The 19,208-nt window shown below is 44.2% G+C and overlaps 1 protein-coding gene across 1 annotated transcript in view; it reads right to left on the bottom strand.

Annotated features, from left to right (window-relative positions):
- Positions 1 to 19,208, bottom strand: part of DOCK2 (dedicator of cytokinesis 2) — a 2,333,210-nt gene that overhangs the window by 255,252 nt on the left and 2,058,750 nt on the right. The gene's annotated exons all lie outside the window — the stretch shown is intronic.

Here is a 19,208-nt window from a genome sequence, read left to right as displayed (position 1 = left end):
CTTTCATGCCACCAGCACGGCGCACCTGCAGCACAGATAGAGCCATTCTTTAGACAACTTTCTAACGGGAGGTACGTTCAAATAACGGACCACAGCTGTTGTGGCATGGTGCCAGGGAAAGCATATCTCGTAAGCGTTAGTTCCATGGTCACTTGCTGTATGCAAGTATTGTATCCAAACGAACCTCCTTATACAGAGGCGACGATTTAGCCTTCTTTGAATATCTCTTCTATACGAATTGATACTTTAAGCAGAATGAAGTCTGTTCTTTTACAGACAACCGTGCCTTTAACGTCATCAAAAGAAACGTATGATCTTCAAGTTGCAAGGACAACAGCAGAGATACATACACTTTTATCAACTAATTGCCCAGTGCATTTCGTAGAAATGCTAAGCCAAATTCTAAATATGTCAGATACCAGTGGCATCGCACATGTATTTAAGGCAATTTGTTCGGGACTGTTTACACCCTTCGAAGCAGTTCTGGGCATCTTTCCCAATTTTGTCCTTTCTGTCTTTGGCGGCCTACCACTACTTTTGGGACTCGTAGCAGGAATTTTATTTTTGACTCTTCTGCTCCAATATGGCAAGCCAAATCGCAGACAAGACTCCAGAAACGATGGAAGAAACAATCCTAGCTATACGCAATCAGGACCGCATAACTAAAGTCCTTGGATTAGCCCGGCTAAGAGATCTGAATATGACCTGGTTTCTTTCATTCAGACCTATATGGCAGAACTGCATCTTAACTGTGCTTTGATGTATGCTATGCGGAGAAGAATGCGTGTTGGACACCTGTCTTACACTACAATCAGCAGTACCAATGAATATCGATACTTTGCTAAGTCCTGTAACGGCTCATGCATCGTGTTGTCCCCAGCGGTTACCAATCCTGATGACGGCATTCGTTGAAACTTCACCACTACGATTAAGTGGCAGTGAAGCACGAGATGAGAGCAACATCACCCAGGTACGACCTTCTGTGAGCATTGCTGATCCTGACATCGATGATAGCAATCATTCTCACGACTGCCCGGTTACAGCATTTTCAATCATGGTTGAACTTTCACCTGAAGCTGTACACTGCTTTTTTGCCAATCTGTCTGAAATTATGTTCTCCCCTGAACAGAAAGAATAACTTTTTAAGCAAACCGGCACACAGCGTTCCCCTGAACTCTGAATTCGGCCTTCAGCTTTGATAAACAAAAGCTACTGAAAACATTTGGAACTATTTTCTCCCCTGAAAACGAAATCATTTTTTTCAAAATTCCAAAAATTTACCCTTTTTCTGGCACATGTACTCTGCTTAAAGTAGAACTATTCTTAAAGAACAGAGCTTCTATTTTTAGTAATTCTCGAGACAAGATATTACCTCAGCCTCTAGCACAAGCACAAGCAATTGCATTTATATGTGATGAAATAGTCTCGACCTTCTTTTCTCTATTAAGAGACATTTCATGTGTAATTTCGCAAATCGTTCAGCTAAATATATATGCATCCTTTTTTTTACTGAATGATTACACTGCTTTATAAACGTACAGTACCAATAATCTTTCGTGTATTTTGCATACACCATTTCAAATGCAAAATGTATTTTGGGGTGGGTTGTAATACACATGCACCTTTACATATTTACTATTGCTTAGTTTTAGTAATGATGGACATTAGATCGTGGAGTGGGTATTGTGTTTTTATCTAGGAACCTGAGTCAATATTGCTATTTTATGCCCTTGTACAGCTATAATCAATAATATCCCTATAATGGCATAATAATCAGATCCATATTTCAGTAAATCGCCCTTGCAGTCCAAGGCACGGAAAAAGCTACTTCCTTGGATTCCTAGAAAGCACGAGTTCTTTCGACACACCAAACCTCCAGCAACCTGGGAAATCCCCACTTGCTTTGTTTTGATTTGTAATAGAACTCCTGCGAGCACTGTAAGAATGGCCAGTTCTTAGTGACATCTTTATTGACGTCTTATGTCCAAACCTTACGTCAAACTCTGCACCTTTCAGGTATAAATATACCAACGTTGCCTTAAGCAAACACACGGTGGTGGTTTTGGAGTAGAGCAGCTATCTACTTGCCCGAGAGCCCAGCTGATGCGAGAAGCCCACGGACGCTCCCCCTCCTCTTTGATGCGCTGAGAAAGACGCTGTCCTTTCTCCTGCCGAGAAAATCCAACTCCGGTGTTTCCAGCCTACCCTTGAGGGTGACTGGGATATCGAGTCCTGAAAGAGAGATACCTCCTCCATTCTATTCCCAAGGTACAGTGCTGATTAAACCCTTAGAGAGCATTCTTGAATCAGATTCTTGGCAAAACCAACTTAACTTAAACTGCTACTTACTTACTCCTTCCCACGTATTAGGCTTAGGTCAGGTACACAGGGGTAGGCGTATTTTAGAAACACCAGTTGAGCACGTTAGTCAATGTATATATGTATGTATATATTTTATCCATTTTAAAGTGTCTTATGGCTAAGAAACCATATCAATGCTTTTACAGTATTATTTCATAATACTCCTTTTACTGTACGTACTTTACTTTATATTAAGTATTACAATTGGGGCAATTCATTTCTCTTTCATGAGAAGGAAGACTGCTCAATAAATAATACCTTTTATTGAAAACGCCCGTCTCTCTCTTCTCTGCACTCTGGTGAAACTAAGAACGCACATTTGACTGAGTAAAATAACTGTCTATTGTTTTCACACGACTCTAGAGATTTACTCTTATTCTGGGGGAGCAAAGTTGTCATGTTATATGGTTGTCGGAAGCTGAATCACTTCTTGTCTGAGCCCGGGAAGCTTATCCCTCCCTATTCATTCAAGAAAGTTTCCAGTGACCTCTGAGCTAGCTGGCGCAAACCTAAATTAAGTTTAACATAGTCAGTAGAGACCTAGATGACCTCAGTCCTACGTCTACACTGCTGCTTATGTTATTCCAATGCGCAGAGCCTATTGGGAAAATAGGAACTACACTACACATGCATTGAAAGGGGAGGTAACTAGTTGTGAAGAGGTACCTGGGGTTTCTGCGTCACGTTAGTGGCCTGCTTAGGGAGGTAGGAAAGTGGGCGTAACACCGGTGTGGTAAGAGGGGGAGTCATGTGTACTATAGGAATGAGCAAGGAGGACAGGGAAGTAAGAGGGAGGATGGTTTGCCTTATTGGATTTCGTGCATCTGACCCAATAAGCCTAGGCAGTTGGCAATCCTGTTGGCAAGTTGGGGAAGAGGGAGAGATGTAATCTGTCTATTGTCTTGGAAGAGTTGCTATTTAGTACGCAGTTCTCTATGGCGAAGCTATGGAGAGCATGGGTAGAGTCCATGGGCTGTCAAGACAGTAAGCATACACCAGCTGAGGTTTTAGGGGGTTACCAGCAGGTAAAGGGGTATCTTGGGAGGGTGAAGGTTTGTATTTAGACAATATTTTCTTGATGATGGGGAAGATGTTGTTGAAGATGCCCAGGTTGTGATCAGATCATTATATGAAGATAGTCCAGTTGCTGTAGAGGGAGATGGTTGCTTTGATTTTGTTGGAGGGAGAGGCGGCAACTGTAAGTCTGAGCCCGAGAGGGGTCTTATTAGATGTGACGATTTTGAGCATTGATTAGAATGCCAACCTACATTTAGCACGTCTTTTCATGAAGAAGATAAGTTCACTTATTAATGCACCTTTTTTTATGCAGAAGTAGGGATCCGAGAATATTTCTTGAACTAGTTGGATACAATTTTTCGGTTTATCAATTTAGATACCCAGGTTCCTTGCACTATTGACAAGGCTCTAGAGTGTCAGGCCACCTGCCTGGGGTCCACAGAGAGATGTGATTGCTGAACAGTGCAACCTATGTTCTGTCACAGTTGAACTAGGGGTAGCTCCTTTTCATCCAGTCCCCTATGCTGGACAAGCCCCATAAGAAGCTGGCTTGTGCAGTAGGTGTGTCTTATGAGAGGGAAAAGTTCCATTTGCGTGTAATTTGCTTAGGAGGTGATGCTCAGGCTGTGGGAATGAACAATGGAGGCAAGTGTGGCCTTGTAGACACTAACGAAGCTGAGATTCAAGGTGGAACCCTGAGGAACTCCCCACATCAGCTTGGTGACATCAGACTGGGGCAAGGCTGATCATTTAAGAACATCTCAGTGGAAATGGAGCAAATCCACTGTAGAGTAGGCCCCGAATTTCAGACCAATGGAGCCTCTGGATGAGGATAAGGTGAGAGATGGTGTCAAATACTTCTGAGAGGTTTTCCTTGTTAGTGATACGGCATATGTAATCTGTGGGGGCACTAAGGACCTACAGAGTGCTGAGATTCACTATGAAATCCAATTGGAGGGTGCAAGGAAGAGTTTTGTCTCTAGATAGTGAGTGAATTTAGCGTTGACCAGTTTTCATGATTTTGAGGGTAGAGTATTAAAAAGATGGGTGTTTAATTAGACATGGTGATCGTGATAGAGAGCAAGCAGGTGAATATAAAGGTGAGAGCTTAGCCGATGGCTTCCAGGCTTCAAATGAAGATTGTTAGAAATAGGGATCTCTAGTTGGCAAACGTAGGTACCTTTGTCCAAGTAGGGACCCTTATTCCTAGTCAGGGTGAGTGGTTTACACTTCGATAAGAAAACCTGCTCACCCTCTTGGTAGCTTGGCACGTGCAGACATTCTTATCTCAGAGGCAGTGTGTAAAGCATTTGTGAACACATTCAGTAATAAAGTGAAAACACTACAAAGGGACAGAACACCAGTTTAGAAAAATAAGTAATCTTTATCTAAACCAAAACAAGACCAAACAACAAAAATCCACAATACAGTACTAAAAATATGATTCTTAAAAGGTAGACACAGGTCTGTTCCAAGAAAATGTTGGATGCAACACTTTTACACAAGGTACCTTGGATGTGTCGAAAAATGCAAACAAAAAGGGTCGCAGAGCAGGTGATGCTTGGTTCCTTACACTCAGGGAAGTTGATGTGTTGGTGCCTTTCTCCGGGGGAGGTTATGCATTGGTTCCTTACCGGAGAGGAGGTAATGCGTCGGTTTCTTCCTGCGTGGGGAGTTGGTGCTTTGGTTTCTTACTGCGTCCCCCAACAATGCGATAGACTTGGTGCTTCGATGCAATGGTTGACAATCCGATACGTTGCAAAGCCTGAAGACCCCGGATGCGCTGTAATGATTTCAGAAGCGTCCCCTCGATGCGCTGCTTCTTCTTTCACAGCAGGGCCTGCATCAGAATTGGTGCAGTGATCTCTGACGTTGCAGATCGGTGCACAGGATTCGTCGCACAACAGACACTTCAGCGGCAAGCAGGCACTGCGTTGATTGTTCTCGCACCGCTGCAATGTGTCGGAAACAGGTGATGCATAGATTTTCACAGTTCTTGTAGTTTCCAGTACCAAAACAACCTCCAGAGGTCCAGAACATTGGCAGGCACCTCTCAGCAAATCGGAACTCACAGCAAAGGAGTCCAGGGAGGACTGGTGGTGAAGTCGTTGTGTCCCTGAGGCTTCAGAACAGGACGCAAGCTCTACTCAACCCCTTGGAGATCTTCCTCAAGCAGGGAACACAACACACAGCAATGTCCTTCTCCTTTCCTTGGCAGAAACCAGTCACTTCAGGTCAACCCCAGACAGTACACAGCAAAGGGGAAGTACTTCTCAGTTACTCTGGTTCTTCTCCTTGGCAAATGTTCCACTTGCTTCCCCGAATGATCTAAAAGTCTGGGGTCTGGCCCCTCTTTTTTTTTTTACAGTAAATCACTTTGTTCTCTGGTGCAGAGAAGCTCTTTACCCAGCCAAAATCAGTTCTGTTCTCCCTGGTGCAGATTCCTGGCAGGAGGTGGAGACAGCATGGTCCTTAGCAGACCAGGCCCATAATGAAATAAATTCTCCTCCCCCCTACGCTGAATGTAGCCCAGGTCTGTTCAGCCCAGCAGTGACTTAACCCAGAGAGTCAGGACACAACAACTCCCCCCAAGTGGCTGCCTGGACAGAACTCACAGCCCCGTCACTTCCAAAGCTAGACACAACCTAGCAGAGGCACACTGGAGGGTTAGGCAAAAAAATACCTACTTTCTAAAAGTAGAATTTTTTAACCCAGAATGTAAAAATCACCCTGACTAAAAGATGCATCACGACATTCTGAGTTCAGGCATATCAAACTTTATTTTCCCATCTTGCTCCCATGGGCAGTACTCATAGGATGTTATGAGCAAACTCCCCATTCAAACCTATGGGCAGATTTCCTTACAATAGTGGAAACACAAAATTGGTAGTATTTCACTCTCAGGACATGCTGCACACATTATGGCATGTCCTACCTTTCACAGACACTACACCCTTCCCACAGGTGTACATTGTGCCTATCTTAGGGCTGACTAACATGTAAGAAAAGGAAAGGTTAGGGCCTGTCAAGTGGGTGCACTTGCCAGGTTGACATGGCAGTACCAAACTGCGCACAGCCATTGCTGTGGCTGATCTGAGTTACATTTACAGGCTGCTTATGTGGGTGGCACAATCAGTGCTGCCAACCCACCAGCATCATTTGATTTACAGGCCCTAAGCACACATAGTGCACTGTACTAGGGACTGACTAGTAACTTAAATATTCCAATAATGGAATCACCAATCCATAACAACAATTTACAGGGAGCACTTGCACTTTGGCACTGGACAGCACTGGCAAAGTGCCCAAAGCATCCAGACCAAAAAAAACGAAGTCCAACACACAGCAACATGACAGGAGGTAAAGGCAAAGGAAAACAGGGGAAACCCATGCCAATGATGCCAGGTCTAACGAAGATGTAGAATGAGGGTCTGAAGGAGGTCTGGATTTAATTGATCGCATGGTGTTGGCTGTTTTCATAGCTGTAGATTTCAGATCATGATGATAACTGGGGGCCTGGTGCGGTGGTGGTGGTTTAGTCGGGGATGTTGAGGAATGCAGGATGCAGTTGGGGGTGAGGTTGTTACAGATAGTCCTGATTTTCTCCACAAAGTGGATAAAGAGTTTGTTGCATAGGTATTGTGAGGAGGTTATGATCATGGAGGTGGTGGGCAGGCATGTGAATTTGGTTTCAATGGCGACAATCTCTGTCGGAGTTCTCACCATTCTGTGTGTGGGAGGAGAGTGCTAAGAGTTTAGCAGCTTTGATACATTTCTGATAGATCCTATGGACAAACTTGAAGGAGGCTGTAAGTGTCATTCTGGGTAAGCAGTCATCATCACTCCACATGCTTGCAGTGGTGCTTTGTGAGCCAGAGGTCTTAAGTGTACCAGCTGGTGCAGGGTGTGGCAAGGGTTTTGTAATTGGTCTAAATCAGGGCCATGGTGTCCAGGCAGGTGTTTATTGATTTGTTGAAGTGGAGATGGCTTGTGTGAGTTTGGTGGGCTGGTGAGAAAGTGAGGTACTAATAGTTCAAATTGACATCTGTAACTTTCTTCTAATGCTGTTGGGATGTTTGGATGTTGGAGAGTTTAGCCTGTCTGAGTAGATGGATGTTGAATATGATGAGATAGTGACTGATCCCAGTCAGAGGTGTCAGGGTAACAATGAGATACTGAGAAAGTGAGTGAAGTTGTGGTTGATGAGGAGACCTGCCATGTGGGTGAGTCAATTGTTCTGTTGAGTGAGGCCCAAGATCCTGAGATCATTTTTCGAGGTTGGCAGAATTGGTGTCCGACTGGTTCAATCAATCAATCAGGGGATTATAAAGCGTGCTACTCACCTGTGAGGGTCTCAAGGCACTTGTGGGGGGAGGGTTGCAGCTCCGGATCAATTTAAGAGCCAGATCTTGAGGCTCTTCCTGAAGGTGTGCAGAATAGGAGAGCATCTGGTGTTGACATGGAGCTCATACAAGGCCTTTGCCGCGACGCAGAAGAAGGGGCTCTTCCTCCTGCTCTGGTTCTGCAGATGCAGGGGGTTTCTGCTAGGGAGAGATCGGCGGAGCCGCCGTTCCTTTTGGGGACATGGAAGGAGATTCTCTTGTTGAGGTATTTGGGTCCGATGTTGTGGAGGGATTTGTAGGCTTGAAGGTTACTCTCTTCTCAATGGGGAGCCAGTGGAGGTCTCGTGGTGTGGGGTCATGGGTTTGTGTCATGGGGTTCCGAGGATGAGTCTGCCTGCGGTGTTCTGGATGGTATGGAGCTTGTCTAGCAGGGTTTTTTTTATTCTGGAGCAGAGGGCATTACCGTAGTCCAGTCTGCTAGTTATGAGTGCGTGGGTGACTGTCTTTCTGCATTCATGGGGATCCACTTGAAGGCCTTATGGAGGATGCGGAGGGAGTTGAAGCAGGTCGAGGCGATGGAGTTGATCTGGCGAGTCTAGAATGATGCTGAGGTTCCGGGTTTGGTCCGTAGGGCTTGGTGGGTTTTCGAGGGCTTGGGGCCACCAGGAGCTGTCCCACACCATGGGGGAGGGACAAAGGACGAGGGCATTGGTTCCCTAGGTGAAATTTCAGAACATCTAGCAGTATGAATGCATTGGATTCTAGTGTCCAGGTGGCGATGAAGTCAGAGAGGATGGTATGGAAGTTGGAGCTGGTTCCAAGTGCCTGATAGAGGAGGCATCTCCTATTGTGACGGTGTTGGGAAGGTTAATCTAGAAGGTCAGATATTTCAACCAGTTGTTGGTGTCCGCCAAGGTGGCTGTGCAGATGATGTTTTCTCTGTGAACGAAGGCTATGCTACTTTGAGATGTGCTGGGTGTCTGATTTGTGAGTGATGTGTTTTGGTGCAAGTGGTTTCCAGGGCTTACCTAAGGGTGTGTGGCATGTGGTATGCTTCAGTGACAGAAAGGTTGCCGGAGGTGCAGGAGTAATGGCAGGTGTAACAGGAGAAGGCTCCTATCATCCATGCAGGGGAGGCAGTGTGAGAAGCAGCAGCCAGCATGAGGGTGGAGTTGAGGGCCAAGTAGCATTGAAGGGAAATGTCAATGGACCAGAGTTTGCAGTGCTGGGCATGGATCAGGCACAGATGGGTGCAGACATGCTTGCCTTGGGCAAAATAACTGCACCAGTCCCTAGAAACATACTGTCTCTAATACAGCAACATTATAAAGGATTTAATAAAGCAGGTGTCTCTCATGTTTATAGTGGAACTTAGTTTGTGAGATTGAATGGGTGTACTTATGGTTCCATTGTTATGTTGTTGTACCTATACAACAAGTAGTGATTGATGCACCTGTTTCTTATACGTGTGTGTATCTACTGTGCACTTAGTGCAAGGTGGCCTGATTGTCTTCGATGCACACATTTCAGGGTGTGCAGGTCTATATCATTTTCTGTCTATATCTAATGTTATACATAATCCCTCTCTATGTAGAATACAGTGATTATAGAAATTAGAGAAATAATCTAAATGCAATTTGAAGGCTACCTCTACTACGGTTTGGGAAACATAGTATGCCTAATAAGTATCCTATTATTTATTTTTTAGTATATTAAAATCATTCTTCACAGTGTAATACAATCTTCAGATATTAAACCCAGAGTTGACTATTAATTATATAGTACATTTAATTCAACATTACCTGTTCAACCTGCACAGTTTCACAATTAAAAATTTGGATAACATTATCTATGGGTGGGTATCATTATATTTGCTGTGAGGCCCTTTTGATGTCTGAAAACCATGAACCTGATTTAAGGTTCAGCAGACAGGTTACGCCATAAAAAATGCATCAGATATCCTGTCAGCTGTATTACAAGTGCATTATAGCCAGTGACACTTCTAATACAGTGGACGGAATATCCATCACACTTTTTACGGAATAACATGTCAGCCGAACTTTAAATCAGGCCCTATGTTTCTTTATGTTGAGACACTTGGTACCACTCTCTGAGGTAATCTTTGTACAATTTCTACCACGCCACCTCAGTCCTGGAAAAATTACATTGGGTTAAAATCAAATCGCAACTCAAATTTCAAAATTGTCCATACCTCTTCAGAAAATGATCTTGATATTCATCCACACATGTAACATAAAGTCTTCACCATTGATCTAATTGACTCATAGTGGTACAAGAAAGCACCCTTCAGATGTCAGAGATTTCCAATAGCTGAAGACATTGCATAAAATGACTTTCCATCCTGTTCAACTCATACCATCAAATCCTTATATTTACTACAGAGTTGACATATATTTACATGCACACATAACTTGTGTTAAGAGTTCAAAACCAGATTTGATATTCATAAAAACCTGAATATGAACTTGTGTAAAGGCATTTGCACCTGTGAACTATCACTACAAAATGCAGTAAAATTATGCATGCAATATTATGGATGTAAACACCCTACACTAGTTTTGGGAGTAGATATTCCCAATCCAGTGGACGTGGAAGTATGAAAATACCCAAAAACATGCGGACTTGTGAGTAATCAATAGACTGCTCCCAACCCATTCCAATTCTGAATATGGTCGGCGATTTAGTCCTATTAAGAACAAGGGCAATTTTTCTTCCTGTTGGCGAATAAGAAAATCGGTATTTTCAAGAGGGAAACTATTTCTACAGTAGAGAATAGAAAATGAAAAATGCAATTGCACAAATGCAAAGAATTGTCATACATAAAGCTCTTGGTATGAAAACAAATAGTAAAAATCCATATATATTTCAAAGCCATAATTTTGCTAATTTGTGGCTCTCATGGGTTCAAGGCGTACTCTTTCAGACCTTTGTGGACCCCTAAATGAGAACATGTGCACCCATGCAAAGTAGTGAATAACCAGGTAAAAATCACTGAATATTGGAAAGATTTGAATACATTTTTATATTGTGGGTGTTGATAAAGCATTCCAAAGGTCCGCACTGTTAATTGAGAAAACTGATGAAATCCCACAAAATAAATATCAACGTTTCTTAGGGTATCTGAATAGATAGTAAACACTTCTGTAATTGCAGCTCTAGAGGCATTTCACCACCTCCATTCTCTTGGAGAGAATGACCATACACTGATCAAGAAAGGTAGGCTAACTAAGAGTCCCTGACCTAGCTGCAAAAACAGCAGGAACTCAACAAAAATAGCTTGCTGGACAGTGCCAACAATTTGAATACAGTTGTTTTCTTTGTTGAGAGCTAGTGATATCCACATATTGTAACGGCTACATGATCAAAAATATTGTATTATTCTTGTACATTTCAGAGCAGCCTTCAGTACTTGCTGCATATATGCCACTGTTGTATTTTTTGAATGAATATAAATGTTGTTGCTCTAATTCACCCGAGATTGTTTTGAAGCGTATGCCATGGTTACATGGAGATGAGATTGCAAAAATTGCAGGATCTAATGGAGCCTCTTAAGCTGATAGACACAGGTGACAGTGATATTGGGGATTTTACATTCTAGAAACAGTCTTTCATACACAGTCAGTCCCAGATCTTTAACATTATTGGAAGGGAGGCAGAGGCAATAAATGTTGGTAATATTGAGGCACTCCTTTACGCTTGAAGACAGCCATGTTCTTATGGTAGCTAGCCGGAGCCTTATGTGAAGTATAAAATCAACTGGCTCTCTCTTAAAGATGCCTAATTAAACTAAAGTTTAAATGAGAGTCATACACATACATGTATGCTTTGACCCACAACTTGATTAGTGAGGAAGGCCAGAGGTATCATGTAGATTTTTAACTAAATTAGTAAAGAATAGATTCCTGCTGGGCTTCCCAGATTTCAGCCATATGCTGAAATTGTTTAAAATCCGGGAGTGGCTGGAAATAAGGCATTTAAGGATTCATGCACATCTTTGTTAAATTCAGCTTGATCCAGGTGATTTGGCAGAAGTGAAATGGTTAAGGGTGTTCTAGGATACCGAAAATTCTAAAAGAAAAGCTCTTCAACACCACTACTGTCTACATTATGTCTAAGATCATCTAAAACTGATAGTACAACCAGTTAAGAGATGTTTCCAGGATGGAACGTGGTATTAAATGTCTTCAGCAATTGGTTGTCTCCAGAAAATTGCCACCTTAATAACCAATTTTTCTAGTCGTTGGCCATGGTACCATAGTAAGAAAATTAGTCTGTATTTATATCTGCATAAAGCTGCATACCACAACGTTGCACTACATTAGATCCGACTGTAAATGATTTGATTAATAGAATCTGCATCAATTGACGTATCCATTCAGAGGTCGGATATATTTTTTGGACAACCTATCAGTTTGTCAAACTATCCAGTGCAGTACACTTCTGACCAGGAGAATGAATATATGAGTTTCAGGACATCTTCCCAGTACAAAGTAAGTGGATAACACACCTGCAAGTCAGTGGCTATTCACTAAAGTTTTTGGTCATTCCCAACCCAGGGCGTTGCTTCTGAAGAGAGTAGCAGTAAATCCCATTGCAGAGTGGGAGAGGAATGGCAACACAATTGTTGGGAGAAGGGTGTGTTTTCAAGTTTTTTCATCGTAGGGAAAAGATTTTTCTTAAGTGGGTTTATCCAATGCCAGAAATGTGCATTCAAATAAATCCTCCTCTATATGGAAAATCCACAGGTGTATGCATTGCAACCCATTATCTTATTTTTAAGTATTCAATGTGCATAGATTACTTTCACATGCTCATTGGGGTATCCCTAATACTAAATAGTATCCACACATTTTCTGTGAATCATAGCTCAAGCAAATAAGAAAACAAGTTACTTCCCTGTAACTTTAGTTCTCCAGTATTGGAATCTTTCATAGTTTCACATGCCTGAATAATTCCCCGTCGTCGAGACGGGAGTCTCCGGTATATAAAAAAAGCAGTGCTTAGTAGTGTAGCAAACTGAAAAGAGGCCTAGGCCCATTTCCCTTTTGCAACCCATAGCCTTTGTTATGTAAAAAAGGCCAAAACTTTTCCCTGAACCAATCAGAGCTCCTCACCCTCAAGAACACTCCTGAGAGAACCTTCTGCCCCTCAGATTTTTCGCGCACTTGTGCAATAATACACTTCCTGTGCTAAATCCGAGGTGAGCCTCTCAGGGGAGAAGGGTGGGTGCATGTGAATCTATGAAAGATTCCAATACTGGAGAACTAAAGTTACAGGTAAGTAACTTGTTTTCTTACTCCAGTTTTGGAACTTTTATAGATTCACATGCCTGAATCAGAATAGCGAGCAGTGAAAAAACAAAGCACATTTTTCTGATAAATTACATAATCATGCAATACAATTAGCAAATAAAGCATATTCTCATATATAAATATACATACTTATATAAAATGTGGCTTTGTAAACAAGAAAACGAATGGATGGAGGGATGCAAGAAAGGCTCACCGTTACTGGATGATATTCCGCAGTACCGCCTCTCCCACCGCCGCATCCGATTCTGCGGCTGCCTCCAAGCAGTAGTGCCTGGTGAAGATGGCGTAGATGCCGAGGTTGCTGCTCTGCAGATATCCTGGATTGGCACTCCTCCAAATAATGCAGTGGATGTGGCCACTGCCCTCGTGGAAATAGCACGGACTCGTGCATTCAAAGGCTTTCCAGCAGCTTGATGACAGTAGACAATTGCACTGGAAATCCATCTGGCAATTCCCCTCTTTGACAGCGGGAAAACTTTCCTGGGTGCGCTGAAGGTGACGAACAACTGGGAAGACCTGCGAAACGCCTTAGTTTCTTTCAAGTAAAATTTCATACATCTCTGAACGTCCAGATAGTGTAATACTCTTTCTGCCGCTGTTGATGGATGCGGAAAGAAACGCTTCAGCACCAATGGTTCGTTCAAATGAAAATCAGTTGGCACCTTTGGAATGAACTTCGGGTTTGTCCTGAGAATCATCTCATCCTCTTGAAATTGCAAGAAAGGCTCCTGCATCGTGAGCACCTGTAGTTCACCTACTCTTCTCGCTGAAGTCAACGCAATGAGAAGAGCCACTTTCCAGGACAAGAACTTCAGGTCTGCCCTGTATATCGGTTCAAATGGTGGCTTCATCAATTGAGAGAGTACAATATTCAGATTCCATAATGGTGGTGGAGGCATTACTGGTGGAAAGACTCTGAATATTCCTTTCATGAATTGTTTGATAATCCTTGAGGACCATAAAGATGGGCCTGACGATGACCTCCTGTAGCGGGATAAAGCAGCCAAATGCACCTTGATGGAGGCGTGTGCTAATCCTGACTTCGCTAACTGCAGAATGTACGGTATAATCTGATGAGGCGCAGCAGTAAGAGGATGAACATCATGTCTCTTACACCACAGACAGAACCTCTTCCATTTCATCCTGTAAGTTATGTTGGTACTGTCCGCTCTAGCCTTGGACAGGATGCCCTTACATTTCTGTGAGATGTTCAGATGGCTAAACTCACAGTGTTCAGGAGAAAGGCTGCTAATTGCAAGGATTTTGGGTCCTGATGGCGCACCTGCCCCTTGGACATTGTCAGAAGCGATGGAATCATGCGCAACCGAATTGGACGGTCCTCCGACAATAGCAGCAGTTCGGTGAACCAGTGTTGTCTGGGCCACCACGGGGCTACTAGGATCAGTCTGCACGGCTCTTTCTTGATCTTCACCAGTACGCGGGGGAGAAGAGGAATTGGAGGAAAACCGTAGGCAAACATGCCGGACCATGCCATGGAAAACGCATTCCCCCAAGATCCCCTCTGGGGAAGCCAGCTTGCGAAGTACAGGCATTTTCTATCTTCCCTTGTAGCGAAGAGGTCCACCGACGGTGTTCCCCATCTCCGAAAGACGCTGTCCAGGATTTCCTGGCTTAGCTCCCATTCGTGGCAGGATGATTTTAGCCTGCTGAGAGTTTCCGCTTTGATGTTTTGATCCCCCGGGAGGTGTTCTGCTGTCAATGATATTTCCTGCTGAATGGCCCATTCCCAAATCTCTTGGGCTTCCTGAGACAGGGAGAGAGATCTTGTTCCCCCTTGCTTGTTTACATAATGCATCGCCGTGGTGTTGTCTGTTCTTACTAACACCGGCGCACCTTTTATCCTTGGCAGAAAAGCCAGTAATGCCAAGCGGATCGCCCTGAGCTCCAGCAGATTTATATGTAATTGCTGCTCCTCTGCTTTCCAACGACCGCTGACCTGAAGGTCCTGAAGGAAAGCTCCCCATCCTTCTAATGATGCATTCGTTGTTACCACTAGCAGAGCTGCACTTGCAAGAAACGACAGTCCTTGAGACACATTTGCCTTTTGCGTCCACCACTCTGCTGCCTGTCGCATCACTGGTGTCACCCTTATTATATCGTCGAAGGATCCCTCCGCCTGACACCATTGGAGATCGATCAGTTCCTGCCATGGTCTCATCCTTAGTCTGCAGCAAGGTACCAGTGGAATACAAGAGGACATTGTGCCCAGCAAGGATTTGTACCTGCGGACTGAAAGAGACTTTCTTCTTCTCAAGTCTTGAAAGAGGGACACAATCCTCAGTTGTCTTTCCTCGGAAGGAAATGCTTTGTTGCATTCTGTGTCCAATATTGCTCCCAGAAATGTGATCACTGTTGCCGGGTGGAGGTTCGACTTTCTCTTGTTTAAAGTCAATCCTAAATCGGCGAATAAGTCTAAGCAAGCTTGCGTCGACGTTTTGGCTTGTGTCTTTGATGTTGCTTTGACTAACCAGTCGTCGAGGTAAGGAAATATTTGATGTTTTTGCTTCCTCAACACAGCCGCCACTGAAGCCAGGCATTTCGTGAAAACCCTTGGCGCTGACTTCAAGCCGAATGGCAGTACCTTGAATTGGTAATGTCTTCCGGCTACCCAGAACCGAAGGTACTGCCTGTGTGCAGGATGTATCGGCACGTGGAAATACGCGTCTTGTTGGTCCAATGTGGTCATATGATCCCCCTAGGTTTAACAACGGAAGGATGTCCTGTAGAGATACCATCCTGAAAGATTGTTTCTTGAGATAGGTGTTTAAGGATCTGAGATCCAGGATGGGGCGCCACTGGAGCTTGTTTTTCTTGATAAGAAAAAAATGGGAGTAAAACCCCCTGTTTTCCTGGGATTTCGGTACCGGTTCTATTGCTCCCTTTCGGAGCATTGTCCGAATCTCCTGCCGGAGTTGATGCAGATGATTGGCTCTCTTGTCCATCGGTGGCGTACAAGGGGGTGTCTGAATAAATTCTAGGGTGTGACCGAATTGAACTATTTTGAGGACCCATTGGTCCGTTGTTATTTTCCACCAATTGTGTAGATAGTGAGCAATCTTTCCACCCAGGGGAGCATCTGACAGAGCCGGAAGATGGAGGTTGTCATTGCCTATGGGTGTTGTCCTTTCCTCGGCCACCACGTCCCCTAGGAGCTGATTTGTGTATCCTCCTGACTGACGCTGGTTATATTGCTGACGGTACGGCTGTGATGAGGACTGATAAGAAGACGACTATCTCCCCTGTTGGTATCCTCCTCTATACGAGGACTGTCCTCTACCCCTGGAGCCACGAAAAGGGGTTTTCCTGTACTGCAGAGTTCCCAGAGACTTTGCCGTATCAGTATCTTTCTTGATACTTTCCAGCGTGTCATCTATATGTTTTCCAAATAATTCTTCTCCATTGAAAGAAAGGTCTAAGATTTTGTTCTGCACCTCCGGTCTGAATGCTGTTGCTCGCAGCCAACCTTGCCTGCGCAGGACCGCCGCTCCTCCCAAGGATCTAAATGCTGTGGTCACTATATCAATAGTGCAGTCTATGACTTCAGACGAAGTCCTCTCTCCTTCCATGAGAATTTTCTTTGCCTCCTGCTTCTCTGGATCTGGCACCAGGTTAACATATGGAGACAGGTCGCACCACATCTGCCTGTCATATCTCCCCGATATAGCCAGGGCATTAGCGGCTCTCACCAGCAGAGCAGACATCAAAGAAAAACGCTTCACTGCGTTATCTAACCTTCTACCCTCCTTGTCTGGAGGTGTTGCAATCGGAGCAGATGGGTTCCTGGATTTCTGTTGTGCCGCCTGCGTGATAACAGAATCCGGTTTGGGATGACCCACAAGGCAAGATGGAGCATCGACCAGTGCTTTATAATTTTTATCCAGTCTGGCCAGAACTGGTGTTACCGTCGCTGGCGTCTCCATGACCTTCAATCCTTCCTTCCAGATATGAGACACTATAGGCAAAGATTGTACAGATCTCCGATACAAATCTTTAAAGTCATATAGAAAACATTCCGTTTTTTCTTCTGTCATGGTCAGTGCAAACCTCCTAGTGGCTCTCTCCATTAAATTATGAAAACCACCAATGTCCTCCGGTGGAGAGTCCACTTGTCTCTGCGGAGGAGTTGCAGGCGATGGGGTGATATAGTCATGCCATTCTGCACTTGTGTCCGCAATTTCACCATCTTCCTGTTCCTCATCCGAGGTATCGTGGTGTGTTGTCGGTGGTGGGGACCTAACAGTAGGTTCCGGCACAATTTCCCTCCTACGAATCGGAGTCCCTGGAACCGAGCGTTGACACAGAGCCGACTCTACGGCCTGTGGAGCGACTGGAGTCGCTGGGTATCTTCTTCTATAATCCTCCAACATTCCTTGGAGATCCCTCAACAAAGAGGATGGGACACTGGTCATCTCTTCTCGTTGTTGTTGCCGATATCGGTGTTGTTCCTGGGGTTGCTCTTGATAACCCCCATATTCTTCCTCCGAATCATCTTCCTGGTACTTGACCTGTAATTGCGAAGGGCTACCATACTCCTCATCTTCCTCCTCATCTTCTTCTTCCAGTAAGTGAGACGGTAGCAATGGGGAGACCTTGCTTGGAGATGTAACCTCCGGTGTAATAGGTTTTTTCCCAGGCCCCAATCTTTTTTCTGATGTTTTTTCCCTCGTCGACGAGCCCGTTGACGAGATACCCATCGCCGTCGTCGACCAAGTCATCGTCGTCGACGCTACCGTCGACGTTGTAGTAACCGTCGACGCAGTCCCCGTCGACGTCGACGTCCTCGTCGATGCTGCCGTCGACACTGCCGTCATCGACACAGTCCTCGTCGATGCTGACGTCGTCGACGCTACCGTCGTCGACGCCGCCGTCGACACAGTCGCCGATGCCCTCGTCGACGGTGAAACCGTCGACAATATCGTCGTCTTTGAGGTGGCTTTTGCTGCTTTCACCTCACCAGCAGATCCCTTCTTCCCCTTAGATGAGACTGAAGCATTTTGAGGGACTGCGCCCTGAAGACCCTGGGGTGGTCTTTGTTTGGGCCTTCTCAGGTCTTTCCCCTGAGGAATGTGTCTGGGGAGATCTACTTCTCTTCTGAGATCTCTTAGACGCCACAGATTCCTCCTCACTCTCACTTGAGAGGATTTCCTTCCTGGCTTTGACTTTCTGAAGCCAGATCAGAAGCTTTCCCTCACGATCTCTCAATGTCTTATTAGAAAAGGTACAATTTACCTTACAATCTGCTGCCTTATGATCTGGATAGAGACAGTAGATGCAGTCCTTGTGAGGGTCATCTGTAAACAACCTCTTCTTGGAGCAGGTTGAACAAGCTCTAAATAATCCTTTTTTCTCTTTCTCAGACATGGTTAATGTAGAAACCTAATAATCCAAGTCAAAATACTGTAGAAGTAAAGAGTTTGAGCAGAGCTCAAAGGAGACTCCCTAGCACAACGTGCGGTAGAAAAATCTGAGGGACAGAAGGTTCTCTCAGGAGTGTTCTAGAGGGTGAGGAGCTCTGATTGGTTCAGGGAAAAGTTTGGACCTTTTTTACGTAACAAAGGCTATGGGTTGCAAAAGGGAAATGGCCCTAGGCCTCTTTTCAGTTTGCTACACTACTAAGCACTGCTTTTTCTATATACCGGAGACTCCCGTCTCGACGACGGGGAATGACTCAGGCATGTGAATCTATGAAAGTTCCAATACTGGAGTAACATACACATACCTTAAAGTGGCCACACCTATGTCAGATTTGTCATTCTCTGTTTCCTGGCGCACAGTTAGTTATAGTGTTAACACATACACAGTTCCACTATTCATGCTTGAAACAATAATTCTTATATCAAACGTAGGTAAATGTAATGTAAATAGCTCATCCTATATTCCCCCTCATGTTCCACTTTGAAAACGTACCAAATATATCTGTCGAATACTCAGAGCTGTAGATAAAAACATTACATCAAACTCTTTACCTAGGATAAACGTGATTTGGTTTCACTGCATATTTAATGTAAAAAGAAAAGAAGCTGATACATTGGCAAAATATATCCCAACTGCTCTTTCATGAATAATACCAAGCATTTGGAAGCAAAGTATATTTTTTCCTGAGCTGGTTATGTAACCATTCTAAATGCAAAAT

Source organism: Lissotriton vulgaris, chromosome 7 (genome assembly GCF_964263255.1).
Source record: "Lissotriton vulgaris chromosome 7, aLisVul1.2, whole genome shotgun sequence".
Lineage (NCBI taxonomy): Eukaryota > Metazoa > Chordata > Amphibia > Caudata > Salamandridae > Lissotriton > Lissotriton vulgaris.
Note: the sequence above shows the minus strand (reverse complement) of the source record. Positions and strands in the feature narration are given on the sequence as shown.